Source organism: Pogona vitticeps, chromosome 4 (assembly GCF_051106095.1).
Source record: "Pogona vitticeps strain Pit_001003342236 chromosome 4, PviZW2.1, whole genome shotgun sequence".
In the NCBI taxonomy this organism is placed as follows: Eukaryota; Metazoa; Chordata; class Lepidosauria; order Squamata; family Agamidae; genus Pogona; species Pogona vitticeps.
In genome coordinates this window covers 123,484,469-123,498,844 of record NC_135786.1, presented here as the reverse complement: position 1 = coordinate 123,498,844, position 14,376 = coordinate 123,484,469, and the positions used below count along the sequence as shown (strand labels likewise).

The 14,376-nt window shown below is 43.5% G+C and overlaps 1 protein-coding gene across 22 annotated transcripts in view; it reads left to right on the top strand.

Moving 5' to 3' along the window:
- The first annotated feature begins 385 nt into the window (after window positions 1-385).
- The window catches only part of PRRC2C (proline rich coiled-coil 2C), a 126,100-nt gene continuing 112,109 nt past the window's right edge, over window positions 386-14,376 (top strand). For 17 of the 22 annotated variants that reach the window (XM_020798528.3, XM_078392431.1, XM_078392425.1 and 14 more), the window contains exon 1: window positions 386-525. The gene's annotated coding sequence lies outside the window, so the exon portion shown is untranslated. Of the gene's footprint in view, window positions 526-2,520; window positions 2,589-14,376 lie in introns of all 22 variants that reach the window. The other 5 variants (XM_020798526.3, XM_078392421.1, XM_020798525.3 and 2 more) reach the window with 2 other exon arrangements.

Genomic DNA, 14,376 nt, shown 5'->3' with positions numbered 1-14,376 from the left:
CCCGGCGGACTGCATCTAAAAATAATGAAATGAGGGTCTGTGCCTTGGATCCAGTATTTTCTCCCACTGCAAAGCCATGTGCCAAGGGATCCATGAATTTTGTCCTTATTTTGCTGAATGGTTAAGCTGGAGCTGATCCCACATAAAAATCATATGAAATGATGAGGATCGGTTCTTGACTTCATGGATTTGCCTGTTACTTTCTTCCTCTTTTTTTCCAACCTAACCCATAGCTTTGTGGTAGCAGCCTGATGACGACGAGTCGCAAGGCGTCCAGCAGTTGGCGGACCAACCCCCAACCTCCGCCACTCTACAGGTTCTAGAGTTCCGATAGGTGGCGCAGACGCCACTTGAGCTTCTCCTTCTTCCCTCAGGTCACGTTGGCGGGAGCAGACTAGTCATGTGGTTTACGGCCGCTGCTTGCGTGGTGATGTCAGACGCCGTTAGGCGCCGCCGGCTTGGCTAACCGCCCGCCATCTTGGCCCGCTTGGTGTGGAAGCGGCTCTAGCGGTTGCTTCGGCCTCGGTAAGTGGGAGCTTAAGGCGGCATTCCAATAGAATAGCGTCTAATGAAGAAACGGAAAGGCGTATGAAAGCCCGCCATAGCCGACCGTTGAAAAAAACCGGTGGGGGTTACCAGGCCAGGGCGGGCTGCGGGCCTGAGGCGCGGGTGGTGGGCCCCGGTCGGACTTGAGAGCCGCCGAGGAGGCGGCGGGAGATGGAGAGGGAAAGGGCCGTCTCCCCACCCCCACGCTCATTCCTGAATTGGGCCTTTGAATTCTTTCAGGCGGGCTGGAAGGGGATCTCCCCGTTCCCGTGCGGAGTCCTAATTGCTTGGCGGGTGGGACAAAAGGGGAGGAGGGGGATGGAGGAACTGGAAACTTTTTTTTTAAAGACCCGATATTTCTGGTTTTAAAAGTTTAGGCGCCGTTTCCTGTCTCCAATTCTGAAGCCGCCTCCATTATTCTTTTTACTCCCATCTTCTTTTTATTCTTAACTTCCGGTGCGTCTCTCCGGGTTTCTCTGGTATGAGAGAAATGAGTAACTTCCATGACTAAGCCGGGCCTAGAGTTGCTTAAGGCTGCTGTTCTGGAATGCATCGTTAGTTTGAGAGTAAGCCCTATTGATCACAGCGAGACTTGATTTTGCATGAATATTGGAAATATCAGGGTGTCAGTTGCTATAGCGGGGAGTAGACTCCATCGCATACAGAGGACGTATTTATAAGTGAAGTAGTAAATAGAATAAGAATTCATTTTGGGAAGTGTGAATTTGTATGATGCCTGGCACCACTAGGCGTCTGTTGAGGTTGCGGGTGGTGGGGGGAGAGATTTGCCCACAATCTAAGGATAACTTTTCATGTGCTCGGAAAATGTGGTGAGTGATTTTGATCTGTAAAGTGACATACTCCTCCATCGAAACCTGGTGTTTAAAACACTGATAAAAACACTGGCTTTTATCAGTGCCATTCCTTTATGGAAATGCTTACTCTTTGGTTCATATGTATAAATCACAATTTAAAATTTAAAAATCTGAATTTTTTAGTTTAAATTTTAAAAATGTTTTTTAATTTAAATTGTGAATTTTTCTTTTTGAAAATCATTGATTTTTATCCAATCTGAGATATATCCACCCATCATCCATCATTAGTAATTTTTATTCTGGCACAGTGTAGAGATAGATTCTGACATTTGCTGAGGAGATTATATAGGTAAGAGTGTTCAAAATGAAGCAATCATGCTCAGACCATTGCTGGATGGAAGCAAATGGGATCCCAGTTAATTTAATCAATTTGAATAAGAACCTCCTAACAGTATATTTGCAGTTTTTTTGCTTGCCTTGACAGCCAAGCCTTTACTGTCCTTAGGAATAGGTTCCTCCACTTCCACTGATTGACCTATTATTGTGCCTTTGCACACATTGAGAATCCAGAACAGTCTTTGCTCTCTTTTCAAGTTGACAACTGAAAAAGTACTTGTGTTGCACTGCAGGATCATTATCAAAGCAGTCAACAAGAACTGGATATGGAAAGAATGTAGGAGTTTGATTTCTTCTGTGCTGGTGAGACTTTCCTCTCAACCTGGGATCTGGATTGCTACATAACCATGTGAAGAGTCTGCATAATACGTGCACCTATGCAGTTCCATTGTTGGGAGAGAAACTGCAGTTCTTGTCCTAATAATAAATGTAGCATTGAATAATTTAGCTTAGAGAATTTCAGAGTATAGCAGGATTACCATGATATCTATTTCCAGTTTTGTTAGGGAGAATCCTCTACGGTGGATGCTTTGGATGTACAGTAACTTCCATAAATTCCTTCTGCTGCCTTACTCAAGGACTCTGTGGTTTAAGTTCATCCCATAATCTGTAGGATGAATTGCGTGTAAGGCCCAAACTATTGTTCATCCTTATGTGAATAATTTTTGTGCATATATTCATTCTCATCTTTTGTGCTGTTTTAATCAGTTATTCTACATTGCTAGAAACCAGAAACTACAATTAAATTTCAATCTATTTGCAGGACTACAAATCCAAGATTCTAGATCTACATTTATTATCCAGTTAAAGCAAAGCATAGCAGGAAGATTGGTGAGAATGCATGACCATAGCTAGATAATACATGTGAATCATCCTTGTAGTCTGCAAACTTTTTTTTTTTTAATTTCTGGGTAAGCAATTATTATGTGGCTAACAAATGGAGAATGCAGCTGGTGGTACCCAAATGCTATTGCCATTGTGATCATTGACCTGCACTCTATTGTTCGGAGCATGTTGACCATTATTCTGCCTTCTTTAGGTGCAATTAGGTGAAATAAAATATATTGAAGTCTTATTTTTAATGTTTTCAGGCTTCATGGTCTTTTCATCTTTACAGAACTGTCCGTCTTCTATACAATAAGTGTTAGTGTCTTTACTGTTATATGTGTTTTCTTTTATTACCCCTGAGTAACATCTAGATAGTTGATAATATATTTCTTGCTCTTTGTATATTTGTAGTACTGACACTTCTGAAAAACTGAAATAAGGCAGTGTTCTTCCTGTTTCCCCACTGAGCACAGAAACATTTGTAACAAGAGATTTGTAAGGAACAACTCTTCAACCATTTGCTTTTCCAGTGCTTAATTTCCCCATTTGTAATGTAAAAAGTATCCATGTGATTACCTTTTAAGAGAACTCCTGATACTTCTTGAATCAAGAAAATACTCCAATACAACTCAATATGTAGCATATAATGTCTACAGAGATAACTTATGGGAGTTTGCTTTTAAAAGTTTGCATAACTGTGTAACAAGACTCCACACATTATGTGAATTATGATATTCTAATAGAAAGAAGTGGGAAAGATGTTTCTTACAGGAAAACAATTAGCCTATGTAAAGGAATTAAAACGGGAATTTTGGAGTTTAGGGTAACCAGTATATGGATGATACCCAGCTCTACCTCTCCTTGCCATCTAAATCTGAAGGTTTGTTTTGCTAGAGAATAACGAGTTGGAAGGGGCCTATAAGGCTATTGAGTCCTCAGTGCAGGAATCCAGATCAAAGCAGATTTGGCAGATGGTTGTCCAATTTTCCCTTGAATGACTCCAGTGTTGGAGTGCTCACCACCTCCAGATGTAATTGATTCCATTGTTCTGTTCTAACAGTTAAGGAGTTCCCCCCACTGATATTCAGCCTATATCTGCCTTCCTGTAGCTTGAGTTCATTATTATGTCTCCTTAACTGTGGGATGATTGAGAACAGATCCTGCCCCTCCTCTATATGACTGTCTTCCAAGTATCTAAAAAGTGCCATCATATTTTTCCTCTGTCTTTTCCCCCTCAAGGTTAAACATGCCAGTTCTTTCAGTCCTTCCTCATAGGGCTTAGTTTCCAGTCCCCTGATCATCCTTGCTGCCCTTCTCTGAATTTGCTCCAGTTTGTTGGCATCCTTCTTAAAGTACGTTGTCCAGAACTGAACACAGTACACAATATGAGTCCTAGCCAGTGCCAAATAGAGAAGAGATAGTATTTCACAGGATTTGGAGACTATACTTCTGTTAGTGCAACTTAAAGTAGAATTGTCTTCTTTTGCAGTTAAATCACACTGTTGAATTATATTCAGTTTGTGATCTACAATTCTAAGATCCTTCTCACTCACAGTATTAGTGAGTCAAGTATCCTCCATCTTGAAACTCCATTTGTTTTTTTTTCCATCTAAGTGTTGAACTTTGCACTTTTCCCTGTTAAGTTTCATTTTGTGGTTTTCAACCCAATGCTCAACCCTATCAAGGTCTTTTTGAATTTTGTTCTTGTCTTCCAAGGTATTGGCTATTCCACCCAATTTTGTATCATTCATAAATTTGGTAAGCATTCCAACTCCTTCGTCCGTCATTATTAAAAATGTTGAAAAGCACTGGATCCACCACTAAGCCATGTTACCTCCTAGTTACCTCCTCTCAGTTTGAGAAGGAGCTATTGATGAGCACTCTCTTGGGTACCATTCTGTAAACAACTGTGATCAGTGTCCAGTAATGAACTGGATGAGAGTGAATGAACTGAAACTTAATCCAGACAAGACAAAGATGCTCCTGGTTAGCTGAAAGGCAGATCAAGGAACAGGGATTCAGCCTGTGTTTGAATGGGATTACGCTCTCTCCGAAAGCACAGATGTGCAGCTTGTAGATGCACTTAGATTCATCTCTGAGCCTGGATGCCCAGGTTTCCGCATTGTCCAGGAACATGTTTGCACAATGAAAACTAGTGCAACAGGTGTGCCAATACCTGGCGAGATCTGATCTGACCACAGTGACACATGCCTTAGTTACGTCCCAACTGGATTACTGTAACACACTTTACATGGGGCTTAGTATAGAAAGTGTCAGGGAACTTCAACATGTCCAAGGCACAGAGCCAGATTGTTAACGGGCTGGTCACAGGGATCACATAACCCACTTACCCCTGGTTAGAGCAGCTGGACTGCCTCCGTTTCCGGGCACAATTCAAAGCGCTAGTTCTAGTCTGTAAAACCATACATAGCTTGAGTCCAAGCTGTCTCATGGACTATTTCTCCTGTTAGGAGCCTTCCTGGGTGTTAAGATCACCAGGAGATGTATTTCTCTCAATCCCAGTACCGTCACAGGTGCATTTAATGGAGACACAGAAGAAGGCCTCCCAGACTTTGGAACTCCCTCCCAAAGGTGGCCAGACTTGGCCCCATCTTTGCTGTCCTGCAAGCAGGCAAAGACCTTGCTGTTCAGGCAAGCTTTCCCTCAGTGACTGACTGCCTGAGTGGGATTTTTAAATGGATTATTATGCATTACTGCTTTGACTGTGGCTTTAGTATTGCATTTGTTTACCATTTCTCAGTGGTATTTGTTCCTTTTTAATATTTGCATACTTATTGTTTTTAGCTTTAAACATTGTCTTTTATTGATGTAAGTTGCCTTTGTATACTCATTGTTTTTAGTTTTACATTCAGTACCACCCTGTATCAGCTGGATCAGTATCCGCTAATTTACTTATTCAGTCTGAAAATATGAAAAATATTAAATGAAAATACTTATAAATATGGATTTTCAAGATGTATTGTCAAAAGGAATCAAATGGTATGTTATATAGGAAAGCCTCTGTGACAAACCCAGACCTACTGGGATATGTCACACAGTTACACTAAGCTGCCACCAACCATTCCCTTTAAGAAGTCACACAGACCAGGGATGGATTTTTAAACAATAAAAAGAATAAGGTTTATTTAAATACACACAGGGAAAAATAAAACAATCAGGTGAATAAAATATAGTAACGTGGCTTATTCTCACTCATACAAGCATACAGTTTGGTTCACACAGAACCCTTAATTTGAAGCACAGACCCTGAACCTATCAGTTCTGGCTAACCAACAGACACCTGAACCTATCAGGTTGGTACTCTGACACACAGTAGTACCCTGTCTGACACACAGACTCCCACAACAGCTTCTTCTTCCCAGCTGCTGCTTCGTCACATCCCAGTGTCTCTCAGCATCTCTCAGTGTGTCATCATCTGAACTTCACCACACAGGCTTCACATATTTATACAGTACAGCCCCTCCTCCTGATGTCCCGCCTTCCACTCCCCATAGGATGGAACTTTCCCTCCAAACCCATGACAGACAGGTAACATCAGTGCTGTTATGTAACACCTCCCCTCTTTATAAGTTGTTTTGTAGGGGGAAAGCTAACGTGCTTTTCACCAAAAAACAACCTGTATAAAATACACAACAACAGTTATACATACCATATTATACTTACTTAACCTTACACTCTAAGTTAACCATAGCAATTATGCATTTAAACATTTACCATATACATTACATCAATTTACCTTTATTCATACAAACCAATTTCAAAACCAGGTACATTTAACTTTTTGTCATCATTATATACACATAGTCCATGTTTCTTTCGCCGTCTTCATTCTTCAGGTCTTCTTGATAAGGCGTCAGCAACACAGTTCACTGACCCTCTGACCACCTTCACTTCAAAGTCATAGTCCTGTAGGTTTAAAGCCCACCTCATAAGTTTGCTATTGTGGGTTTTCATAGTCTTTAACCATTGCAATGGTGAATGGTCAGTACACAGAATAAAATGTCTTCCCCAGATGTAAGGCTTGGCCTTCTGGATCGCGTAGACTATGGCCAAACACTCCTTCTCCACGGTTGCCAAATGTCTCTCACCTTTTTGAAGTTTCCTACTCAGGTAGGACACTGGATGCTGGTCACCATTCTCATCCTCCTGGCACAGAACTGCTCCTACGCCGCTGTTAGACGCATCGGTGTAGATGATGAACTCCCGGTCGAAGTCTGGAGCCCGCAGCACAGGATAGTTGATTAACGCCTCCTTCAACCTCTGGAACGCCGCCTCACAGTCGCTGGTCCACGGGATGCGGTCATCAGCCTTCTTCCTCGTCAGATCGGTCAGCGGAGCCGCAATCTCGCTAAACCTCGGGATGAACTTTCTGTAGTAGCCCACCAACCCAAGAAATGATTTGACTTTTTTCTTGGTGTTGGGTCTAGGCCAATCACGAACAGCTTCTATTTTGGCCTCCAGGGGTTTTATCACTCCTCCCCCTACCATGTGACCCAAGTATTTTATTTCTGGGCTACCCAGCTGACACTTGCTGGCCTTTACTGTTAGCCCTGCTGCACTTAACCTCTGCAGCACTAACTCCAGGTGTATCAGGTGATCTTCCCAGGTATTACTGAAGATCCCTATGTCGTCAATGTAGGCCACTGTAAAGTCACTGAGCCCTGCCAAGGTCTGGTCCATCAGCCTTTGGAATGTGGCTGGTGCATTTCTGAGACCAAAGCTCAGGACTCGAAACTCATAGAGACCAAAAGGGCTGCAAAAGGCAGTCTTTTCTTGATCCCTGGGATCAATTCTTAATTGCCAATATCCCTTTACCAGGTCCAATGATGAGATGAACCGACAACCCCCTATGGTTTCAATCAGGTTGTCTAGCCTGGGCATTGGGTAGGCATCAGGAGTGGTTACACGGTTTAATTTCCTGTAATCGACACAAAACCTAATGCTCCCATCAGGCTTGTCCACAAGGACTATCGGAGAGGACCAAGGACTAGGAGAGGGGACGATTATGTTCTCCCTCAGCATCTCGTCCAGCTCCTTCCGCACCTTGTCCCTATAGGGTCCCGTTACTCGGTATGGGGATACTGCCTGCGGGGGTGCATCCCCTGTGTGGATCCGATGCATCACTCCCTTCACTATCCCCAGCTTGTTGGAAAACACCTGTTGATATTTACTAAGCAGCATTTTTAGTTCTTGCTGCTGGTCTTGGGTGAGTGCAGGACTGATCTTTACCTCCTCTGGGTTGTATTTTACTTCCCCTCTACCCTCCCAGAAGGGTAATTCAGCTTCCTCACTCTCAGCTGCTTTTATCGCGAATAAAACCCTCTGTTCCCCTCTGTAGTAGGGTTTTAGGGCATTCACATGAACCACCCTCCTTGCTTGGTTCTCCTCCTGCTCTATTAGGTAGTTCAGGTCTGACATCTTGGAAATGACCCTATATGGTCCTGCCCATTTGAGCTGCAGTTTATTCTCTCTGCAGGGCCTAAGCCAAAGCACTTCCTCCCCTGGGTCAAAGTGCCTCTCTCTAGCTTTGTGGTCATACCATGTTTTCTGTCTGACCTTCTGAGCTTGCAGGTTTTCTGCTGCCAGCTCTAGATTTCTCTTTAGGTCATTCATCAAGGTGTCTATGTATGTCACAACGTCTTGTGGGTCATCCTGGGTGATCTGCTCCCAATTTTGTTTGATCAAATCAAGGGGCCCTTTCACCCTTCTCCCAAATAAAAGTTCAAATGGACTAAACCCGGTGCTGGCTTGTGGCACTGATCGATAAGCAAACAAAAGGGATTGCAGCTTCTGGTCCCAATTGTTTGGATTCTCTGCCAAGTAAGCCCTAATCATGCGCATTAGAGTCCCATTGAACTTCTCAGTTAACCCATTACTTTCAGGATGATAGGCAGTGGTTTCCTTGTGCTTAATTCCACAGATTTGCCATAAACGTTTCATGAGCTTTGATGTGAACGATGCGCCCAAATCTGTGATTATCTCTGAGGCAAATCCCATCCTGGACATATACCCCACCAAAGCATCGGCCACTGTGTTAGTTTCAATGTTAGTCAAGGGTATGGCTTCAGGATACCTTGTGGCATGGTCCACAATTGTTAGAATGAACCTGTTCCCCCTCTTTGTGGCCTTGGGCAAAGGTCCCACAATATCCACCCCTATGCATTTGAACGGAGTGTCAATCACAGGCAAAGGGCACAACTTTGCTTTGGTCCTGTCGCGGTTATTTCCCTGCCTTTGACACACATCACATTGTTTACAGAACTCCCTGATCTGCTTCCCTATGTCAGGCCAGTAGAAATTCTGTGTGATTCTCTGCTGTGTTTTGTTCACTCCTAAGTGTGCAGCAAACATGTCAGAGTGACCCCTTTGTAAGATCATGGGGCGATACTTTTCAGGTACCACCAGCTGACTTCTGATCCCATCTCCCCCTTTTGAGATATTCCTTAGGGTTTCTCTATATAAAATCCCCTTTTTCTCCAGAAATCTCACTGGGGTTTCAGGTGTTAGCTGGGCGTCAGTCACCTGTTCAAAACACTTTTGGAGAGTGGCGTCTGCCTTTTGCTCCTGTCCAAATCTGCTGTCTGTGGTTAAGGTTTCCACCACAGCTTCTGAACTCCCCTCTGCTTCCGTCTCTGGCTCATCATTACCCCCCTGAACTGTCCCTGTGGTGGCTTGTGAGCGTGTAATCACTAGCACCCGTTTCACATGTTCAGCCAGGTCATTTCCCACGAGCACGGCTGCTGGCAGAGTCGATGAAATCGCTAGCCGCCAAGCTCCCCTCCAGCCTTGAAAGTTGACAGGTACCTCTGCTACTGGCAGAGAGATTACCTGCCCCTCAATCCCTGCCACCTTTATGCTCTCATTTGGGATTATATACTCCCTAGGAATGATATCTGGATGGCACAGGGTTACCTGGGAACAAGTGTCCCGCAGCCCCCTATACTGACGGTCAAGTATTCCTACGTCCACCCCGGCTGTCTCAAACAACTGAGAATCTGTTTTTATCAGCAAGCATCGCTTTACCTCCGCAAGAGGACCATTTTCCTCAGCCTGATCAGCAGAGGTAGCTGTTCCAGACTGAGTAGTCATGGCAACCGGCTCCCTCAGTGACACTGAGCCTTGCTCTTTCTGGACACAGAACACAGCTTTTGGCTTGGTCCCACTAGAATTCTGAGGCACCATTCCTTTTAGCTGCTTTAATTTCTCACACTCTGAGATTAGATGACCCTTTCCCTGACAGAAATAACATTTTCTGGTGTATTTTGATTCTCTCTCATCTGGTTTTGGTTTTCCCTCCAAAATCTGAGGTCTTGGTTTCATGTCTGAGGGCTTCCCTTCACCATGGGCCCCTCCCCCTTGCTGGCTTTTCCCTGGTCCCTGAGAGTACTTGCTGTAGGTTTCTTTGGGTTTACCTACAGATTTCCCCTCACCCAAGGGCTTTCTTATTTGAGAAATAAAATCTGCGATCTCTGCGGCCGCTGCCACAGATTTCGGTTTCCTTTCCCTCACCTGGAATTTCAATTCCCCTTGCAGGACTGAATAGAACTGTTCCAGGGCTATCAAGTCTTTAAGCTGCTCATAGGTCTCTATTCCCTCCTGCGATAGCCATTTCTCAAGCAGCCTCACCAATTGGGCCCCCACTTGGGTAAAAGTCTGTTCTGGTTTTTTGGTGAGGGACCTGAATCTTTGTCTCAGCTGCTCCGCATTTATCCCATGTCTGGCAAACACCAGTTTCTTAAACTCTGCAAAATCTTTCATCAGTTCCTCAGGCATCTCGGCATAGACCTCAGCCAGACTACCACTGATTAAAGATCTCATGATGGTCATCTTCTCAGTCTCCCTCACTGAGAAGTCCACAAACGCTCTTTCCACTAGGGAAAAGAACACCTCAGGACAATCTCCCTTGTGGTACACAGGGAATTTCTTCAGGTCAGCCTTAGACAATTGGCCTCCCTCAGAATCCCTATTGTTATTATTGTTCTGGTTCATCATTTCCAGTTTTCTTAATTCAAACGCCATTCTTTCTTTTTCCAGAGCAATTTTCTCTCTCTCTAATCTTTCTTCTTTTTCCAATTGCCTCATCCTCAGTTCATGCTGTTGGGCTATGAGCAATTTTCTGAGTTCTGGGTCCTGCTCTCCTGTGCTGTCACCTTGCACTGAGCCAAATTCATCCTCAGAACCCTGGTCAATCTGGGGGTCTTTCACTTCACTCATGTCTGCTACTTGGCTTCGAGTCAAGGGCATAATCCCCCCTCAGAACAGGCTGCTTTAAAAAGTCAAGCCTCAAAATAAAACGACCACTTTTTTCCTTTTTGCCTCAGAACCAGCTCTCCCTAGAGATTGCTGCTGTTCTTCAGCACTAAATTTGCAACAGTATCGAGTCAGAGCCTACCCCCCTCTGCTGGGCCTCTCAGCTGGCAAGCTAGCTTGCTGTTGCTACGCAGTTTTGCCTCAGCTTTTTCCCGCCAAAACTAGGCTGCCTCAGAGCACCTTAATCTAAGTCTCCCCAGTTGGCACGTTCTTCTACTAGCGCACCTCCCCGTGAGGTACACCTAGAAGATTACCTACGCGCCTCAGACTGTCCCTGACTAGACCCCCCTTGCTCTGGGCACACTTGCCAAGGCTTTGCTGGACCACTGGACAACTGGACCAGTCGTATCCCACACGCTGGACACCAATCAATGTGACAAACCCAGACCTACTGGGATATGTCACACAGTTACACTAAGCTGCCACCAACCATTCCCTTTAAGAAGTCACACAGACCAGGGATGGATTTTTAAACAATAAAAAGAATAAGGTTTATTTAAATACACACAGGGAAAAATAAAACAATCAGGTGAATAAAATATAGTAACGTGGCTTATTCTCACTCATACAAGCATACAGTTTGGTTCACACAGAACCCTTAATTTGAAGCACAGACCCTGAACCTATCAGTTCTGGCTAACCAACAGACACCTGAACCTATCAGGTTGGTACTCTGACACACAGTAGTACCCTGTCTGACACACAGACTCCCACAACAGCTTCTTCTTCCCAGCTGCTGCTTCGTCACATCCCAGTGTCTCTCAGCATCTCTCAGTGTGTCATCATCTGAACTTCACCACACAGGCTTCACATATTTATACAGTACAGCCCCTCCTCCTGATGTCCCGCCTTCCACTCCCCATAGGATGGAACTTTCCCTCCAAACCCATGACAGACAGGTAACATCAGTGCTGTTATGTAACAGCCTCCTCCATTTTACTTAGTCCTGGCAGCTTTCTTCCAGAGTAGTGTTGTAAAATTCAGAGCCGGATTGGCTGGTGAGGCAGGAGGAGGGGCAGTAATGTAAGCCAAACTTCCTACCTTCCAGCTAGTTCTTTCCTCAATATTTCCAGGCAAACAAGGAAATGGATTCTTAATTGTCTTTGAAGAAAACCTGCAGAGCCATTGTATGTGTGTGTGTGTGTGTGTGTGTGTGTGTGTGTGTGTGTGTGAGAGAGAGAGAGAGAGAGGTCATAATTCTTCAGCACAGTAATGAGAGAAGGTTTTAACTTGACTCTTAGTCATAGAGGCCTTTTCAAGATAAAAATTACAGGTACAGGGGAGTCCTGGGTCCAGCAGATTGTTAGCTATAGTCTGTGCTTTTCACTATTTGCAGGGGGAGGACTTGGAATAAAGCCCCCACATATATGGGTGTCCTACTGTATTGTGTTTTAATGACATAAGTCCATATACCACGTCATGTAAAAAAGAGCACCTTGTTTAAATTCTGTGATTTTAACATATCTCAACACAATAAAAATCATCTGGTCATTAGCAGGTCTGAAAATTAAGTAAATACAACCTGAAATGAACAACACATGACATGTGTATTACACTGTGTTGTGAATTATTTTACATTAAAAAAGCAAAACTGGAGAAGCTATGTATGAAAACCTAAGTAAACTTAATGATTCAGTAGCTTGTAGAACCACCGTTAGCAGCAATAGCTTGAAGTAATCATTTTCTTTATGACTTTATCTGTCTCTCACATCATTGTGGAAGAACTTTGGCCCACTCTTCTTTTCAGTGTTACTTCAGTTCATTGAGGTTTGGGGGCATTTGTTTATATACAGGTGTCTCAAGATCCTGCCACAGCATTTCAGTTGGGTTGAGGTCTGGACTTTGAATGGGCCATTGCAACACCTTGATTCTTTTTTTCCCCAGCCATTATGTTATAGATTTTCTGGCATACTTGGGATCATTGTCCTGTTGCATGACCCAATTTTAGCCAAGCTTGAGCCATTAGACAGATGGCCTCACATTTCACTGTAGAATACTTTGGTATACAGGGGAGTTCATGGCTGACTCAATGAATGACTTGAAGGTACCCAGGTCCTGTGGCTGCAGAACAAGCCCAAATCATCACTCCTTCATCACCGTGCTTGACATTTGATATGAGATGTTTGTGCTGATATGCTGGGTTTGGTTTTCACCGAATGTGCATTATGGCCAAACATTTCCACTTTAGTTTCATCTGTCCAAAGGACATTGTTCAATACAGTGGGGTCTTGACTTGAGAACTTAATCCGTATTGGAAGGCGGTTCTCAAGTTAAAAAGTCTGTAAGTCAAGTCTCCATTGACCTACAGTGCATTGAAAACCGATTAATCCCGTAACAGGCTGTTTTTGTTCCATTTTGGTTTTTTTCTGGTCTGTAAGTCAAATCTCAGTCTGCAAGTCAAACCTAAATTTTGCGGCCAGAGAAGTCTGTAACTCAAAAAGTCTGTAAGTCAAGCCGTCTGTAAGTCAAGGGTCCACTGTAAGTCTTATGCTTTGTCCAGATGCAGCTTGGCAAACGTAACCCGTGCTGCCATGTTCTTTTTAAAGAGAAGTAGTTTTCTCCTGGCAGCTCTTCCAAACAAACCATACTTGTCTTTTTTTATTGTACTGTCATGAAGTTTAGTATTTCACGTGTTAACAGAGGCCTGTAGAGTCTGAGAAGTAATTCTTGGGGGGGTTGCAATTTTTCTGAGCATTTCATGTTCTGACCTGGGATGAATTTGCTTGGACATCCGCTCCTAGGAAGATCAGAAGCTGTCCTGAATGTTTTCCGGTTGTGAATCTTCCTCAGTGTAGAATGATGGACATCAAATTGCTTGGAAATGTCCTTATAACCCTTCCCAGATTGATGGGCAGCAACAATTGCTTCTCTATTATCATTGCTGATGTTTCCTCTTTGGCATTGTACACACACCTGAATGTTCCTGACCAGCACACTGTTCAAACGTCAGCTTTTATAGAGGTGGCCACACTTGTTGATGATCAGTTACTCCAGGTTATCTGTTTGACAGCACTTGGCTGCTACTTATGTTCTTATTTGTAAAACTAGAATTCAAATTCTTTTTCACAACTGTATTCCAGTGAATGAGAATGTATATGTATTGGGTAATAGAACTTGATGGGCTTTTTTACAGACCAAGCTGGTTGAAGGCATCATTGCAGATGGGGTGCGGTTTTCATGCTAGGTAGTGTACATATAAAATTCCACATATTTAAAAAAGCCTTGCTTTTGAGATGCTGCTGGACTTCCAAATAATTGTGCCCATTGAACTAGAACTAGCTGCCTAGAGTGGTCTAGTATGACCAGATAGGCGGGATAGAAATAAAATAAATAAATAAAATAAATAGAACAAGAGAATATAAATACAGTACAAGGCAAATGTAGTTTCATCCAGGAGACCAGCTATGAGTACTTCTGTAAAACAGAGGGGCTAGTTATGTGTGTGCATTTTTTCTTCTTC